This window comes from Sturnira hondurensis, unplaced genomic scaffold (assembly GCF_014824575.4).
Source record: "Sturnira hondurensis isolate 20B ecotype Veracruz unplaced genomic scaffold, ASM1482457v3 Scaffold0022707, whole genome shotgun sequence".
Lineage (NCBI taxonomy): Eukaryota > Metazoa > Chordata > Mammalia > Chiroptera > Phyllostomidae > Sturnira > Sturnira hondurensis.
Window position 1 is genome coordinate 1117896 of NW_028095338.1, and position 16371 is coordinate 1134266.

The 16371-nt window shown below is 37.9% G+C and overlaps 1 pseudogene; it reads left to right on the forward strand.

Moving 5' to 3' along the window:
• Positions 1-495: 495 nt before the first annotated feature.
• On the forward strand, positions 496-14512 carry LOC118979971 (aromatase-like; annotated as a pseudogene).
• Positions 14513-16371: the final 1859 nt, after the last annotated feature.

A 16371-nucleotide genomic window follows, 5' to 3' on the forward strand; every position in this document is an offset into this window, starting at 1 on the left:
ACAGAGTGCTGCTTTAGATATGGTGTTCAGAGAAAACTGCTCAGGAAAGGTTTGGTTTGGGCAGCTATCTGAATGAGCTGAGAAAGCAAGTCATGCAAATACTGGAAAAGAGAAAGTTCCAGGCAGAGGAAAGTGCAGTTGAGGTGCAGAGTTGGGAGTATCATTGCCATGTTTGAGAAGCTGGGTGAGCTGTGATGTCATTAATCAGATCATGACACGCATTTCATGGTGCCTGGGGCTTAGAAAGTGCTCCATAAATACTAGCAATTCTGCTTAGTATCTGAATCTCAGAAATAGAAATATGTCACCTTTTTATTATTTTGTTTAACATAAGAGTATCCAGTTTTGCCGACCATTGCATAGTTACTATAGGCAAATTCTACTTTAAACAAATAGGCTCTGCTATGAAAAGAAATAAGCTGACTGAGTTCTTCTTGGGGACACAGCAAGGAGCAATGATTTCTGACTTGCCTCGCACAGAAGGGCAATAGAACAATGCCGTGCCTTTCTGAACACGGGATGTCCAGAACTGATGGCCTCAAGAAGACAAGGCCAGAAGTGGGTGTGAAGAACTATAGTGCATGTGAGCTCCCGTAGCCAGAACCTTTCTAGAAGGTTTCAGGCTAAGAAGAAGTTGTAGTCCACATGCAGAATGACCGGTGGAGGAGTGCCTCTTATCCTTTGGATTATATAGTTATTACATGAGTAACATTTGTTGTGGAAAATGTATTAACTTATAAACAAATATTTATTGTAGAAGTTTATAAAATTTATGTTACATAATTACATAGAAAATTAAGAAAGTACACACATAAAGAAAGAAGAGATAAGGGAGAAGAAAAACACAGGGGCAGGAGGAAGAAAGAGGAGGAAGAAATTATCTATTAAGGTACCTGCAAAATTAAGTAGCATTTGTTTTTTATCTATTCTTTTTTAAATTCAGGTTCTCAAAATATGCACAGATATTTAAATGATATATTTAGGAACCTTTTATGTTCACTTAACATCTAACTTCTATAATCTTTTCATGATCATTAATGCATTTAACTATATGTTTTTATTGGCTGTGTAGTTATATAGCAAACAGTTGAGTCAGAAGTTATACAGTCATTGAAATCTTGTGACAATCTCCCCTTACAGTGTTAAACATTGTTTTTTTTTCACATAACAGGCATTGTATTTCCAATGTCCATGAAAGGGAAGGACACATAATGATAAAAATTCCATGAATTCAGTGACACTTCAGTGAATTTGTCAGCTAGTGACCAGAACAACATCTACCCACATTTACTTTAGATAATGGATGGCTGGATAGATAGATAGATAGATAGATAGATAGATAGATAGATAGATAGATAAATAGATAGATAGATAGATAGATAGATATAGACAGATAGAATATTAAGACTATTCAATTTACAGACATGCTTGTTACACAAATCAGCTCTTAGATGCCTTGCAAAGTTTCAGCCATCTACGTCCCACTTAGAGTGCAGATGCTCACAGATTAGAATACACAGATCCTCAGGCAGTGGTCCTCACAGTAAGGTCCAAGGACCAGCCGCATCAGCATCATTGATAACTTGTTAAAAATGCTAATTATTTGGCCCTACCTCAGTTCTGTTGAATCAGAAGCTCTAAGGATACGCTGTAGCAATCTGCTTACAGGAGACCTCCTGGAGATCCTGACGCATGCTCATGAGAGAACCACTGTGGGGGGAGTGTGATAACTTCACCCTGTGACTTCCACTCATTAGACCTGTGTCTTCCCGCCAGGTACACATTCTGAGCTTCAGTTTTATCATTCATAAAATTTGGGTGCCCTGGCTGGTGTAGCTCAGTGGATTGAGCGCAGGCCTGCGAACCCAAGTATTGTGGTTCAATTCCCAGTCAGGGCACATGCCTGGCTTGCAGGCCAGTTTCCAGCAGGGGACATTAATATTTCTCTCCTTCTCTCCTTCCCTTCCCCTCTAAAGATAAATAAATAAAATCTTTAAAAGACTGAGAGCAATAGAAGCAAACAAAAGTTGTATTTATAATCATAGAATTGTCATAAAGATTAAATAACAATCCATATGAAGGGGACTGGAAATGCTTGCTATATAATATACACTTTGATTCAAAGGGCATTTAAGAACCTAATTTGTGATTGGCACTGGAAGACAAAGTGAAGATGGTAAATATTTTCTTGGCTGTAAACTAATGAAGGAAGAAAAGTAGTTTTTTAAAATTAGTTGAAATGCCATATTTGCGGTGATAACTTGTAGCTGGGCCCCAAGGAAGGGAGAAGTTAATTCTCTGTGTGAAGGATAGGATCAGGAAAGGCTTCATGGAGAAGAAGATCTGAGCCGGAGAGAGAGCCCAGAATAAGAAGTGGCGGAAGCTTGTGGAGGTGGTAGGAAGAGGTCACTATGTACTCCTGAATAACACATGAACGAGACATGAATGAGAAAATGTAATTTCCTGCAGTATTGGACATCTGCTATGAGAGGAAAACAGAAGTCATGGAGGGAACCACAAGTAATTAGAAGGGACATAATTTGAGAAAGAGGAAAAGGTGAAACGAAAAACAAGCCAGATGCTGAAGGTCTAGAAAAGCCTTTATATTTCTGGTTCTAAGCAATATCAGTTTCCCTCTTTTTTAAAAAAAAAATTCATTTTTTTTATTCTGGTAAAACTACATTTTAAAGACAGCATTGATGAGGGAAAGAAATCGCCGGAAGACTACGTCACAATTTGGGGCCTAAGTGGACAGGCAAAGGAGCATCAAGAATTTTTTAATTTTTGTTTTCTTTGTCTGGTTGTCTGAATGATTGACAAGCCATCAGTTTTGGGGGAGAGCAGGATGGGGTGAGAGGGGAGGAAAGGAGGTAGAAGGAAGAGAGAAAGAAGAGGCAGGAATGGGAGGCGGTCCTTGGGGATTCATCATACTCAGGGCCTGGCAGCCTGCTGCAGGTTTTCAGATACACTGAAGGAAATCATTTACTGCCTTTGGATTTCTTCAGATCCATTGTGGCACGTTATTTATGACTGAGTTCTTTGTACATAGTTATTTTTAATGACTTTGTTCCCACACTAAGCCCTTGGTACCACTGTGGCAGCACAGCCCTTGTGAAAATTGACCACTTTGTTCTCTTTAGAAAGGACTATAGATGTACAAATGCCAAAAATAAAACCCAGAGAGTCCATAAAGTAGATGCCCTTGGTTCTCGGCTGCCTTATTCTACATTTAAAATGTTTTCCCAGCCACAGTCATAATCATGGTTTACTGCATTGCCCAAAGATAGAGAGGCCTTAGAACATTCACTCCTGAACTCAGTGAACAGCAGTGGCTTCAACCCTCACTTCTGCTTTCAGCTGTCCAGTTAGGACAGAAGAAATGATTATGTTTTATGTAGATATTATGGATACACATTCCATCTCTCTAGCTCAGGGTTTAAAATTTTCCACTTTAAAAGGCATTCACCACTTTCCCTTGCTTTTTCCAAGCATGAAATAAATATCAGAGAATAAAGGAAAGTTGGTTGAGACGCTATAATGCTACGTTTCAGTAAAATTAAGTTGCATGCAGAGTCACACTCAGGGAAAGCTGGGACATCAGCTTCTAATTTGCTACCAAACAAACATTGTCTCCAGTTATTTTCCAGAGTCTATGGTGGTAACTTCAGTAATTGAAGAGGGGGATAAACAAAGTTATCATAAAATTATAGTCTGACACAACCTTAAATTTTGCATTTTAAGATCTGGGTGAGCTCATCTGTCATGAGGCCTAAAATAAACACATGTCCGAGATGGAAACAATAGCGTAGTTAAAGTCATCCACAAAAATGAGTCAAGCACTCAAAGTGCTTTCTGCCTGGGGTGTAGGGCAGAGCAAAATTTTCAGGGGTGAATCTGATGAGCGTCCTTTTAAGGCAGTAAAATGTTTAAGCAATTGCCACAAAACATACACAAAAAAAACCACAAATATCTTTTATTCTGTTTGTAAAATGTTTGAGAAAATCATATTGACAAAATATAAAACACTGCATTGTCCAAGCTCTGAGCTACAAGGTGAGTACTAGAGGGTTTAGGTTTTTTGAAATTCCAAATGATGAGAAAATGGAGGGAGAAAGTGAAGTAAAGGGCTGTCTCTGTTTGAACTATAGCAGATCAAGGGACAAACCCCAGGAACAAATATCAAGGAGTTTAAGAGCTTGTATTCCTCCCTATCTTCATAAGCGAAAACTAATCTTTCCAATACCTTGGGCCAAAATGTTCGAGTCATCTTTGACATCTCTTTCTCTCATATCCTGTATTTGATCAAGCTATGAATTTCAGCAGCACTGACATCACCCTGATGCAAGTGACTTGCCTGTTTTGCTGTCAGCATAGATTTTCAATTGGTCTTCTATTTCCCAGTATTGTCCTTCTGTAGTCTACCTTTCAGACAAGCAGCTAAGTGTATTGTTAAAATTTAATTCAGATCAATGGCTGCTCATCTTTCTCAGGGTAAAATCCAAATTGTACACAGTACTCTAAAGGACTCCTTAATTGAGCCTACCTCTGTGATGTCTGCTCTAATGATCACGCCTTCTCTTTCATTCCAAAACATGAGCCTCTTTGTTGTAACTCATGCCTGCTCACCATGCTCCTGCCTCTGGACATTTATATTTGCTATTCCTTTTGCATGATATACTCTTCTGTTGATAGCCTTCCTCACCTATTATGGCTTTTTGATCAAAACTATTTAATCAATAAAGACTTGTGACCATCTTATTTAAAACTGCATTTTTTTTCATTCACTTACAGGACTCTCTGGTCCATTCCATTTGTTTTAAATATATTTTGTTGATTATGCCATTACAGTTGTCCCATTTCCCCCTCCATTCCCCTCTACCCTGCATACTCCTCTCTCACATTCCCTTCTTTAGTTCATGACCATGTGTCATAAGTTCTTTAGATTCTACATTTCCCACACTACTCTTGATCTTCCCCTGTCTATTTTCTCCCCACCATCTATGCTACTTATTCTCTGTACCTTCTCCCCCCTTCTCCTCCTCCCAGTCCCCTGTTGCTAACCCTCCATGTGATCTCCATTTCTGAGGTTCTGTTCTTATTCTAGTTGTTTGCTTAGTGTGCTTTTGTTTTAGATGTGGTTGTTAATAAGTGTGAGTTTGTTGTCCTTTCACTGTTCATATTTTTTAACTCCTTTTTCTTAGATAAGTCTCTAACATTTCATATAATAAAGGTTTGGTGATGATGAACTCCTTGAACTTGACCTTATCTGAGAAGCACTTCATCTGCCCTTCATTATTTATTTTTTACTAGAGTAGTAACTGCCACCTACAAATTACAAATTTTATTTACTTGTTTATTATCTGTTTTTTTCCACTACAAATGTTTATTTTTCTTTTTAATGGCTGTTTCCACAGTGACTATAATAATGGCACAAGGTAAGTAAGTACTCAGTAAATGGCTATTAAAATGATAAAAACAATCCTTCAAATAATCCCATTTGTATTAATTATAAAACCATCTTGCTCTAGTTCCCTATGGATATTTACAAAAACAGATTTGAGAAGTCCCAGGACCCTGACTAAAGAGAAGGAAGAAGAAATTCTAAGGAAACTCTGGCCATCTAGGCAAGTGTGATCCCCCTTCTGCTTTGGCCTTATGGTTCCACGGAGTAGTCAGCCAACCTGTCACATGTGGTTCCCAGGCTCCACAGATGTCACCCTATAATATTTGAGGGCAAATACTTAGGAAGGAGAAAACAAGTTTAAAGACTGGTCGACTAAAAGTTAACCCACAACATTTTCCTAAATTCACTAAATATTTAAGAACACTGTCATATTTCCAAATCACAATGATAGGCCATTTTATTGGAAAGATATATCTGGCATTAAAAATTATTGGTAATGCTATGATTTTTATTCACACTCCCAATTTTGGCTTGAAATAATCAGTTTACTTGTTTCCAGATTAACTCATTTTAATACCATCTGAAATTATTTAAACTCTAGATTAAGGACAATCATTCTAATTTCTCAAATACAGATTAGGATTAGGATTCCTATCATATGACCAAAGAAATGTCTTGTTTGGAAGGGATAAAATAAATTTTTTTTGCCATTTTGAACTGAAGAAACATACTGCACTGAAGTCCTTCAACTACAATTGTGTTATTTTAAACCAATTCTAGTTGATTTATAGCAATCCACACTGGTGTTCACCATTCATTTTCAACTGCCCTGGACAGACGTCTGTCCTCAGGCTTGGTACTCTGGGAGGTAGGGGAAATAATGAGTTAGATGTAAGCAAGAAAACTTCTAGGTAATAAATAGCTTTGGTGGACAATAACATGAATAAATCTACACAAGAATGTCAGAGGCTGAAATGACTCACTTTGTATTTAAAGATATTTCAACAAATTCTGGTGTACAGAGAATTTATTTTCTTTTGAATAACATCAATCAGGTATTATGGCTCAATGGAAAAAACTGAATTACAAAAATTACAAAGCACCTATACCAGTGCTCAAAAGAAACACACAAATCATCTACCCTGTTATTTTCAGAGAGAAAATATCTTACCTTACTAAAACACACAGGTGGCAGAAGAATATACCTTAACCTGGTGGAGGTTGCAGCTAATCTAGATATACAAATTCTTTTCTTAAATATTGTTACATATATTGGGTGCATACACATTTGTATGTGACTAATGTTAATCCATAATGTTCAAACTAATCATGACCTTGAACCTATGTACCTGATATATATAACATACTTAAGAAAAGAGTTTTGTTTTTTTTTTTGTAGTTCTCAGATCAGCCACAACCTCTGAAGGTTAAGGGAAACAAGCCATTAGGTAGGAGCATCTTATAAACCCAAACTGGGCATGGCAACACAACCTGGAGACATGTTTGTAGTGGAGAGAGTGCTCTAACCACAAAGAAAAACATTTCACAGACAAGCCAAATTGGCAATCAAGAGCAAGTCTCCTGGCTTTGAGTTCAAAACAGTAGAGTAGAAAGATTCTAAGCTCACCTCTTTTTATTAACACTAGAACTACAATTACATGTAGAAGAGCTGTCTCTGAGAACAACCTAAAGACTAGCTGAACATATTTTGTACCATTATGCATATGAAAAATAAGCTACATTGAAATGGGTAGAAGGGGTAGAGACTAAGTCTAGTCAGGACCTACCCTACTCCCTCACTAGCCACATTGTGATTCACAAGTGGGAGGGATATCACAACCACAGAAGTCATCTCCAAAGAGTGAGGGGGTCCAAGCCTCAACCTGGAAGACTTGCATCAGAAAGAAGAGCCCTCATAGCATGTGGCTTTGAAAACCAGTGGGGCTTAACATCTGGGAGAGCCAAAAGGCTGTAGGAAAATCGGGCTGTGCTTTTTCTGAGTCCCAGCACTGAAGCAGCAGTTTAGAAAGCACCTAAATCATACACAAAAGTGATACGTTGACTAATTTTAGGGTGTGTGTGGAGGGACAGGGATCTGGGGAACTCACTCTTGAGTTAGAGGTGTTGGCAGGCACCATTTCCTCCCTTTCTTTAACCAAGAGGGTCTAACAGTGGTAGGAGTCATATCTCTGTTAACGTTGCTAACACTGTTCACCCAACCATGGCATTTTTCTGAGGACCTACCCAGGCTAGCACACTCCCACATCAGCTCCTGCCCTGCAAGCCAGTGAGTCTGCAACAGTTGTAGCTAGGCCTTAGAGTCATCAGGCCAGGGACCAGCCTCACCCATTAGTGTGTCCATAGAAGTTGTGGCCCAGCCACAACAGGAGGCCACACTATCCAGAGAACACCTCTGGCGCACCTGGGTCTGGCATCAAGGGAGATTTTACCATTGGACTCCCACAGGACACCTTCTAAATAAGGCCACATTTTCAATACCAGGAGATTTGGCTGACCCATCTAATACATAAAAACAAACAGACAAAATCAAGAGAAAAAAGTCATGTTACAAACAAACAAAAAGACAAAACTCCAGAAAAAGAACTAAATGAAACCGAGATAAAGTGTTTACCAAATAAAGAGTTTAAAATAATAGTTATAAAGATGCTCATCAAACTCTGCAGACAAGTGAATAAACTCAGTTAAAACTTCAACAAAGAGAAAAAAATTTTTTAAGGTGCCTTTCAGAAATGAAGAATGTAATAATTGGTGTGAAAAATACATTGGACAGAATCAATAATAGATCAGATGATGCAGAAGAGTGAATCAGTAATCAGGAAGACAAGGTAGTGGAAATTACCCAATTGGAAGATCAAAAAGAAAAAAGAATAAAAAGAATTACTATAGTATAAGAGCTCTTTAGACATCATGTGTACTAATATGTTTGAATTATATGGTTTCCAGAAGAAGAAGAGGGAGATGGAAATCTTATTTGAATAAATAATGGCAGAAAACTCCTAATCTGACAAAGGAAACAGATATCAAAGCCCAAGAAACACAGAGAGTCCCAAACAAGGTGAATGCAAAGAGGCCCACACCAATGCACATTATAGTTAAATGGTTAAAAGTTAAAGAGAGAATTTTAAAAGTAGTGAGGGAAAAACAACCAGCTACATACAAGGGCATGCCCATAAGACTATGAGCTGATTTTTCAACAGAAATTTTGAAGGCCAGAGGGAGTGATACAATATAGTCAACATGATGAAAACCTACAACCAAGAATACTCTTCTCAGCAACGTTATAATTCAGAATTGAAGGAGAGATCAAGATTTTTCCAGATAAGGAAAAGCTAAAGGAATGTGTCACCACTAAACTAGCACTACAAGAAATGTTAAGGGAATTCTTTTAAGTGGAAAAGAAAGGTCAAGACTATAAATAAGGAAATACATAAAAGAGAAAATTCTCACTAACAAAGTCAAATATAGTGAAGATAGTAGACCAACCACTAATAAATCTAGTATGAGAACAATGAAAATGGCAATAACTACATACCTATCAATAATTACCTTAATTGTAAATTGGCAAATTGCTCCATTGAAAAAACACAAGATGACTGAATGGATAAAAACAAGACCCTAACATATGTTGCCTTCATGAGACTCCAGAATGAAAGACATACAGAGACTGAAAGTCGAGGAATGGAAAAGATATTCATGAAAATGAAAAAAAATTAGCTGGGATAGCAATACTTATATCAGACAAAACAGACTTTCAAACAAAGGCCATAACAAAAGACAAAGAAAGACCCTGCAATTCCACTTCTGGGTGCTTCTCTGAAGAAAACGAAACACTTAATTCCAAAGGATATATGCACCTTACATTCACTGAAGTTTTATTGACAATAAACAAGATATGGAAGCAACCTAAGTGCTCATCAATAGATGAATAAATAAAAATAAATGAAAAAGAATGAAACCTTGCCACTTGCAACAACATGCATAGACCTGAACTAAGTCAGAGAAAGACAAATACTTCATCATTTTACTTATTTTACTTATGTGTGGAATCTAAAAACTAGCAAAATAAGCAACCAGACTCATAGATACTTAGTTACTAGAGTGTTAGGTGGTGAGTATATGGGCAAAAAGATGAAGAGGATTAAGAGGTATAGATTCATGGTTATAAATAAGTCATAGGAAAACATAGGGAATACAGTCAATAATATCACAATAACTTGTACAATGATAGATAGTGGACTTTTGTGCTGATCACTTTGTAAGTGATATATATATATATATACACACACACATATATATGAAATTTCACTATGTCATGCACATGAAACTAATATAATATTGTATAGTGTATGTCAACTATACCTTAATTAAAAGGAGCTTTACATTCCAAAATTAAAATAAAAAAAATAACCCATACTGAATCTGAGTGGTATCAAAACTCCAGAGAGTTGGAAGTATCCACATGACCTTGCATTTTTTCCACTCTCTGAGAAATTTGGTGGCATAAAGTGATAATCTCAGTCTTGGTCTTTTATGTTAAAAATAAATAAAATACTCAAAGTCAAATAATTTTTAAGTGGCAGCATTTCTTACATCCCTGACCATCTTGACTTCTAACAACAAAGCATATATAAGCACTAAGAGTGCTAATTCATTTATACTGTTTCTCTTAATGAGAATTATTTTTGGTTTTGGCTACATAACACAACACATTGCTCCACTCACATTTTCCTTAGCAGCTCACATTGCCAAGTGCACACAATATTCTATTTTTTAAAATAAACTTATTGCTGCGTTTTATTTTATCCCCTCTGAGCTTCATCAGCTTGTTTGGGTGTCATGCCGTGGGGTTCAGAGATCAGCTTAAAAAAATTCTTGGTTAAGAACATCTGAAGAGCTTTTGCAAGGCTATATAACTATGCATAAACAAACTCATTCTACCTATATCAAAAGGATTAGGAACTCCTGAACAGCACTTCAAGGTCAGCGGTTGCTTTCATCTCTGTCCAGCACTTTACATAGCTGGCAGCCCTCCGTGCTTTGGAGAGAGCTGGGGCGGCAGAGTGCACAAGACTTCAGTTGCAGCCAGATTTTCCATAATCACATCAACAGATGGAATAATAATCACCATTGAAATGACTACACAATCTTTCTGATCCGAGGAAACTTCCTCCTGCTGGATTTCGAAATCTTTTCCACCTTAGAAATGAAGTATTCTTATTTTCTGGAAATGTTACCAAGTTAAGATGATTCTGAAATTATTGAATCGTGCAAGCCCTGCATTTGAATACAATGTTGTGGAGGGAGCCATTGACTGCCTGTGGGGAGATTGAGTGAAGGGGCTTTTGTGAGAGCTCCATGGACCACTGTCATTTTCTTGGTCACTAGAAGCAGTGACTGTGTGGCCTTTCACTCACAACACTGTCTCCTGGACACCTGGGTTTTATCTCCACAACTGTGGTTCCAGTAACGACTATGCTTGAGAGTGTCCTCCCCGAGTCTCTGTGTAGTGGATTCTCTGTGTTCTTGATTATGCCATGGGGAAAAGCTAGTTATATGGATTATATTGTAGAGCTTGATCAATGCAACTAGAATTGAAGTTTCTAGGATCAAATATGTTAGTGTACTTAATGTTGATTTCTGAGCAACAGCTCTGAATCTGCCTGGGAATATCCATGTGAAAAGCATGACAAATTTAAATTATCTATAAAGAAACATTAAATAGTATCTCTATTATGTATATTTTTAAACAGTTGAAAGTTTAAGACTGTACTGATACCACCATCCATTGTCTGAGATCATCTGAAAACAGACATTGATTTCTCAAATAATTTTCCAATTATTCATTTTTTACTAATTATAACAATGGCCTGGCCACCTATGTGGACAATTTGAATAACCATGAAAGGATGAAATAAACACAAATCTCTCTTCTACTCCTAAGAATTCATAAAAGGTGTCAAAGTATTTACCACATACATTTATGTGTTATAGTCTACTGCAGAGATGATGAAAACAGGAGAGAAAGAATCTATTACTTCAACAGAAAAAAATGTGTTAAGAACTATACATCTAGCGCTATTTCAGACGCCAAAGAGAATATAAGGAGTCTTTCATTCTCTTTGTACCACCTATCCTTTGGAGTTTAATTCTTTACATAGCTTCCTTCAGCTACATGTTTTGCTAATTCAGAGAACTACATTCTTTGAAACCTGTAGTTTCAATAGCAACCTCTCTTCCAAGCTTCAAATCAATGTTCTTTCAGAAGAAGGGAGGCTTAAAGTTGCCAGATAAAATAGATGACACCAATTAAATTTTTTACAAACTTATGGGCTAAACATATATCCAAAAGAAGTGTTTACTGTTTATCCAACATTCAAATTGAGCTAGGCTTCCTGTATTTTCATTTTGACAACCCTGGGGTGGAGGTTGGGATGTATTTTTGTTCTTTTGTGTTTTCACCTCTGCATTTTTTCTTCTCCTAATTCTAAGCAGTAATCAAGCCCCAAGAAGTTCCTAATCTTAAGAATCTTTATAAGATATAAAGTGTAAGCTGAAACTCAGTGAAAAAAATTATGTGTGTTGTTTAAAGAGGAGAGAGAGGACAGATGATGGGAGAGTGACTCGAGGGATTTCCCTTGGATGGTAGGAGATCAGAGAGTGGCAGACCTTGCATTTATCAAGGGCAGGCCATTGCCTTGGAAGCTCTGGAGCAGAAGAATTGTGAGACTTTCACGAGAATGATTTGGAGAAATGGTGTATCTAGGGAGGTAGTGCTCATGACACCAAGGTTCTTGACCACAATATCAGCTCATACATTTTAGCAGTGAGTAGCACATCAGACCTGGGGTTTCTGTGTTCTTTGCAGTAATAGGTGCTTCAGTGAAACTAGTGTTGACTGCTGACTGCCAGGCTTTTCTTGATGCTTTGGCAACAGATAATATCACAGGACACGTGTACCAGGTTACAGACTATGTAATCCGCATTGGATTACAGACTATGATTCACTTCCCCCAGTGTACAGAAGTATGGGGACTTCGAGTCTAATAGAAAGTCATTTAAGGTAGGTTCCACTCCTCCTCACTCTTCCTGGAAACAGATTGAAGTATAACCCTCAGCAAGATATCCTACCTCTTCTCATCCTCCCCCAAAAGAAGAGCAAATAGAAGCAGCCAGCTGACTAACAAGGAAGTGCAGTCACAAAAATAAGCACATAATTAAGACCAAACATTCAGCTAACACCAATACCACAGAAGGGAATCACAACCTATAAGCAAACAGAAGAGCTTACACCTAACGAAAGAGATGTGATAACCAATCAAAACAGGACTATAGAATATGCTGAATCAATAACCTCAGAGACACCAGCAGATATTGCATACATGAAAAATTAACAGATATTAGACATTAACATTTTGGTTTTTGAAATAAAAATCTAAAACCAAATAAAAATCCGTTGAAGAGCTAGGAGAGTCAATCAAGGAATTATCTCAGAATTCAGCACAAAAAGATAAAACAGATAGGAAATATGAAAGAATAGGACTTTAACTTGCCTCCCTTGAGGTCAAGGAACACAGTACAGTTTTAGAGATGCTGAACCCAGTGCATTATAACATCACCAGCATGGTGCCTGAAGCTGTGCCTGCTGCCACCGTGTCAATCCTGCTCCCTGCTGGTTTTTTTCTTGTGGTTTGGAATTATGAGGAAGTCCTCAACCCTCAGTCCCAGATACTGCCTATTCTATAGGGCTCCTTATTTCCCACTTTAGTTTCCTGTGTATGGGGATTGGCGGTGCCTGCAACTACTGCAATAGATGTATGGAGAATTCAGGAGAGCCTGGATATGTGGAGAGAAACACTTATTATGAGCAAGTCCTCAACTATGTTCCACATAATGAAGCACAGTCACTACATCTCCTGATTTGGCAGCAAACTTGGGTTGCAGTGCATCAGCATGTGTGAGAATGGCATCATATTTAACAACAGTCCAGACCTCTGGTAAGTTGTTTGACCTTTCTTGATCAACACTTTGTCTGGCCCCGACTTCGCGCACATGATGGCGATTTCTGCTGAGTCTATCATAACACACCTGTGTAGGTCAGGGGAGGTCAGAAATGAGTTGGACACTGTTGGTGTGCTCACCCTCATACAGGTGCACCACGCTGGATGCCTCTAACATGCTCTTCCTGGGGATCACCTTCAACAAAAATGACACTGTCGTTAACATCCAGGATTTGTTTTGGTGCACGGCAAGTTCTCCTTCTCAAAATTGACATCTTCTTTAAGATTTCTTGGCTATACAGAAAGTATGAAAAGTCTGTCAAGGATTTGAAAGATGTCATGGAAATTCTGATACAAGAAAAAAGACAGGATTTTCATAGCAGACAAACTGGAAGAGTGTATGGATTTTGCCGATGAGCCGATTTTTGCTGAGAATCGTGGTGACCTGACAAGAGAGAATGTGAACCAGTGCATCCCGGAAATGCTGATCACGGGGCCAGACATCATGCCTTTCCTGTGTGCTTCGTGTTATTTCTCATCACAAGGCATCCTAACCTTGAAGGGGCAATAATGAAGCAAACCAAGATCGTTGGTGGTGAAAGAGACAGAAGGATGGATGATATTCCAAAATTTAAAAGTGCTGGGATATTTTACTATAAGAGTATATGATATCAGTCTGTCAGGTACTTGGTCATGCACGAAGCCTTACAGGATGTTATTGTCAATGTTTACCCAGTAAAAAGTGGGACTAATATTATCCTGAATATTGGAAGAATGCATTGACTCGAGTTTCTCCCCAAGCCTAATGAATTTACTTTTGAAAACTTTGCAAAGAATGTTTCTTACAGGTACTTCCAGCCATTTGTTTTTGGGCTCTGTAGCTGTGCAAGGAAGTACGTCACCATGGTGATGATGAGAGTCATCCTGATTATACTTCTGAGACCATTCCATCTGCAGACATTGCAAGGTAAAAGAGGATGGGCTGATAAGATGCAGAAACATTTACTTGTCTGTGCATCCCGATGAGACTTACAACTTCCTGAATATAATTTTTGTCCCAAGAAATTCAGACAAGATCCTCAAATGCTGAAGAAGGTTGGTTGGTAACTACTCTGGAGCACTTTTCACCAGTAGTTTATAAGAAAACCATTCAACTTTGCCAGGTAGTATCATCCTCATAGTGAACATTCAGTGGTCTACAGTATTTTTGATAGGCATACATACCTCCTACAAGTTGTCAGAAAACCAAGAGACTTTAGTCATCTTATCTTGTCCAAACCATAGAACCAGAGCAAGAGAAAATACCAAGGCCAAGAGTTTGCAAGGAAAATAATCAGTGAAGAAACTGCAGCCTTAAAGGCTCAATTCCACAAAATGTGTTTGGAAACACAGGCCACCAGCAAAACTTACATCCAATTCCCATGGAATCTCCACTGCCCTGCCCCAAGAGCAATTGAATGTCTGGAGCAGAAGAACCCAACTGCATTAGAAAGACAAAGCCAATTTCCAGGTGCCTATAGCCAGACACTTGCTAAAGTGAATAAAAGTATTTGATTTTGTTTTCAGTGAGATTGGGTATATAGTGGGAATATAGGGGGATTTGGTGGGATATAGTACTCACAGTCTTTGGAGAAATACAAATTCTTCATTTGACTTTTCCCATGAATTATATTCAATTAACTCTTGTTTATTCACGTCTGACATGTCTGTAGCAAAAGTCAAATTGGAGACTATCTTTTCTCAGTCTCTCAGTTCATGCCTCAACCACCTACCTCTGCTATAATGTAGAAGATGGAGGTTCAGATAATACAGGGCAACAGTAATTATTCAAGTAAAATATAATTAGAACCATATATCTACTATAAGAGGAGAAAGTCACACAATGCATTTCGAATCCAACCGTTTTCCTTTATGTTTGCATTTTTGTTTAGCTCCATCAGTATGGATAACCCAGAGGAAACTTTAAATAATGGCATCTGGTGACTTACAGCGGCTCCATGATTGGGAGGAAGAGAAGCCCCTGATCCACGTCTAACTGTACAGCCCGGTGGGTTCAAACTTTTAAGGAGTGCTGCTCCCACTGTGGTTCCTTTTTCCCTCAACATTTCTCCCCTCTCTTATTTTGACCCCAAATTCAAGGGCAACAGATTAGTAGAGAGTGATCAGTGGAGAACCACTGCCATCATTTAGTCCATCTCAGATTAAATAATTACAGTAGAGATTTAACAACCATCTAGTTTATTAAATCATTATCTGTAGCCATGGATAACGTGCCCACCTTGGGATTAAATAGGTAGAAGGAATCATTTAGTTAATTTTTTAAATGCCACTTCGGTTATAGTATGATTGTATCAACTGAATGTAATTGAAAAGCTGAAAAAATGAAACTCATTCATAAAATGCAACCGTAAATAAATAAATAAGATATTTATTCCATACCACATTCATGGAATCAAACTTGGAAACTTTTGTAGTAGTCACTGATGCTTACTCACCTTATATCACTTCTTCTCCCAAATTTATCCTTGTTGGCAGATTGCCTTTTACTTTAGGATCTGAAATTGCTATTCCAGCCTTCTAATAAGCGATAGGAATGTCACCCAAGCCAGGTCACTGATACCTGGAGAAAGAGTTTCCTTTCTGACTGAAACAAACAGACAAAAATTCATACAAAAAAAAAACTGTCACTCTGTCTCTGGGCTTGATTATAAGGATATATCATCTTGATTTGTGACAGCCATCTTTGATTATGAGGGGACAAACCTGAAAAAAAGTGATCTGAAGCATAAGCCTTAAGAAATAAAAAACAGAAAGACAGAAGGAGCTTGAAGGTATGATGATATCATTGTGTCATTGATTAGTCAACTCTGTAACTGCCCCACATCAGAACTTTTGTTTTATGAGATAACATATTTTTAAGACATTTAGTTGGTATTTTTTTATTACTTA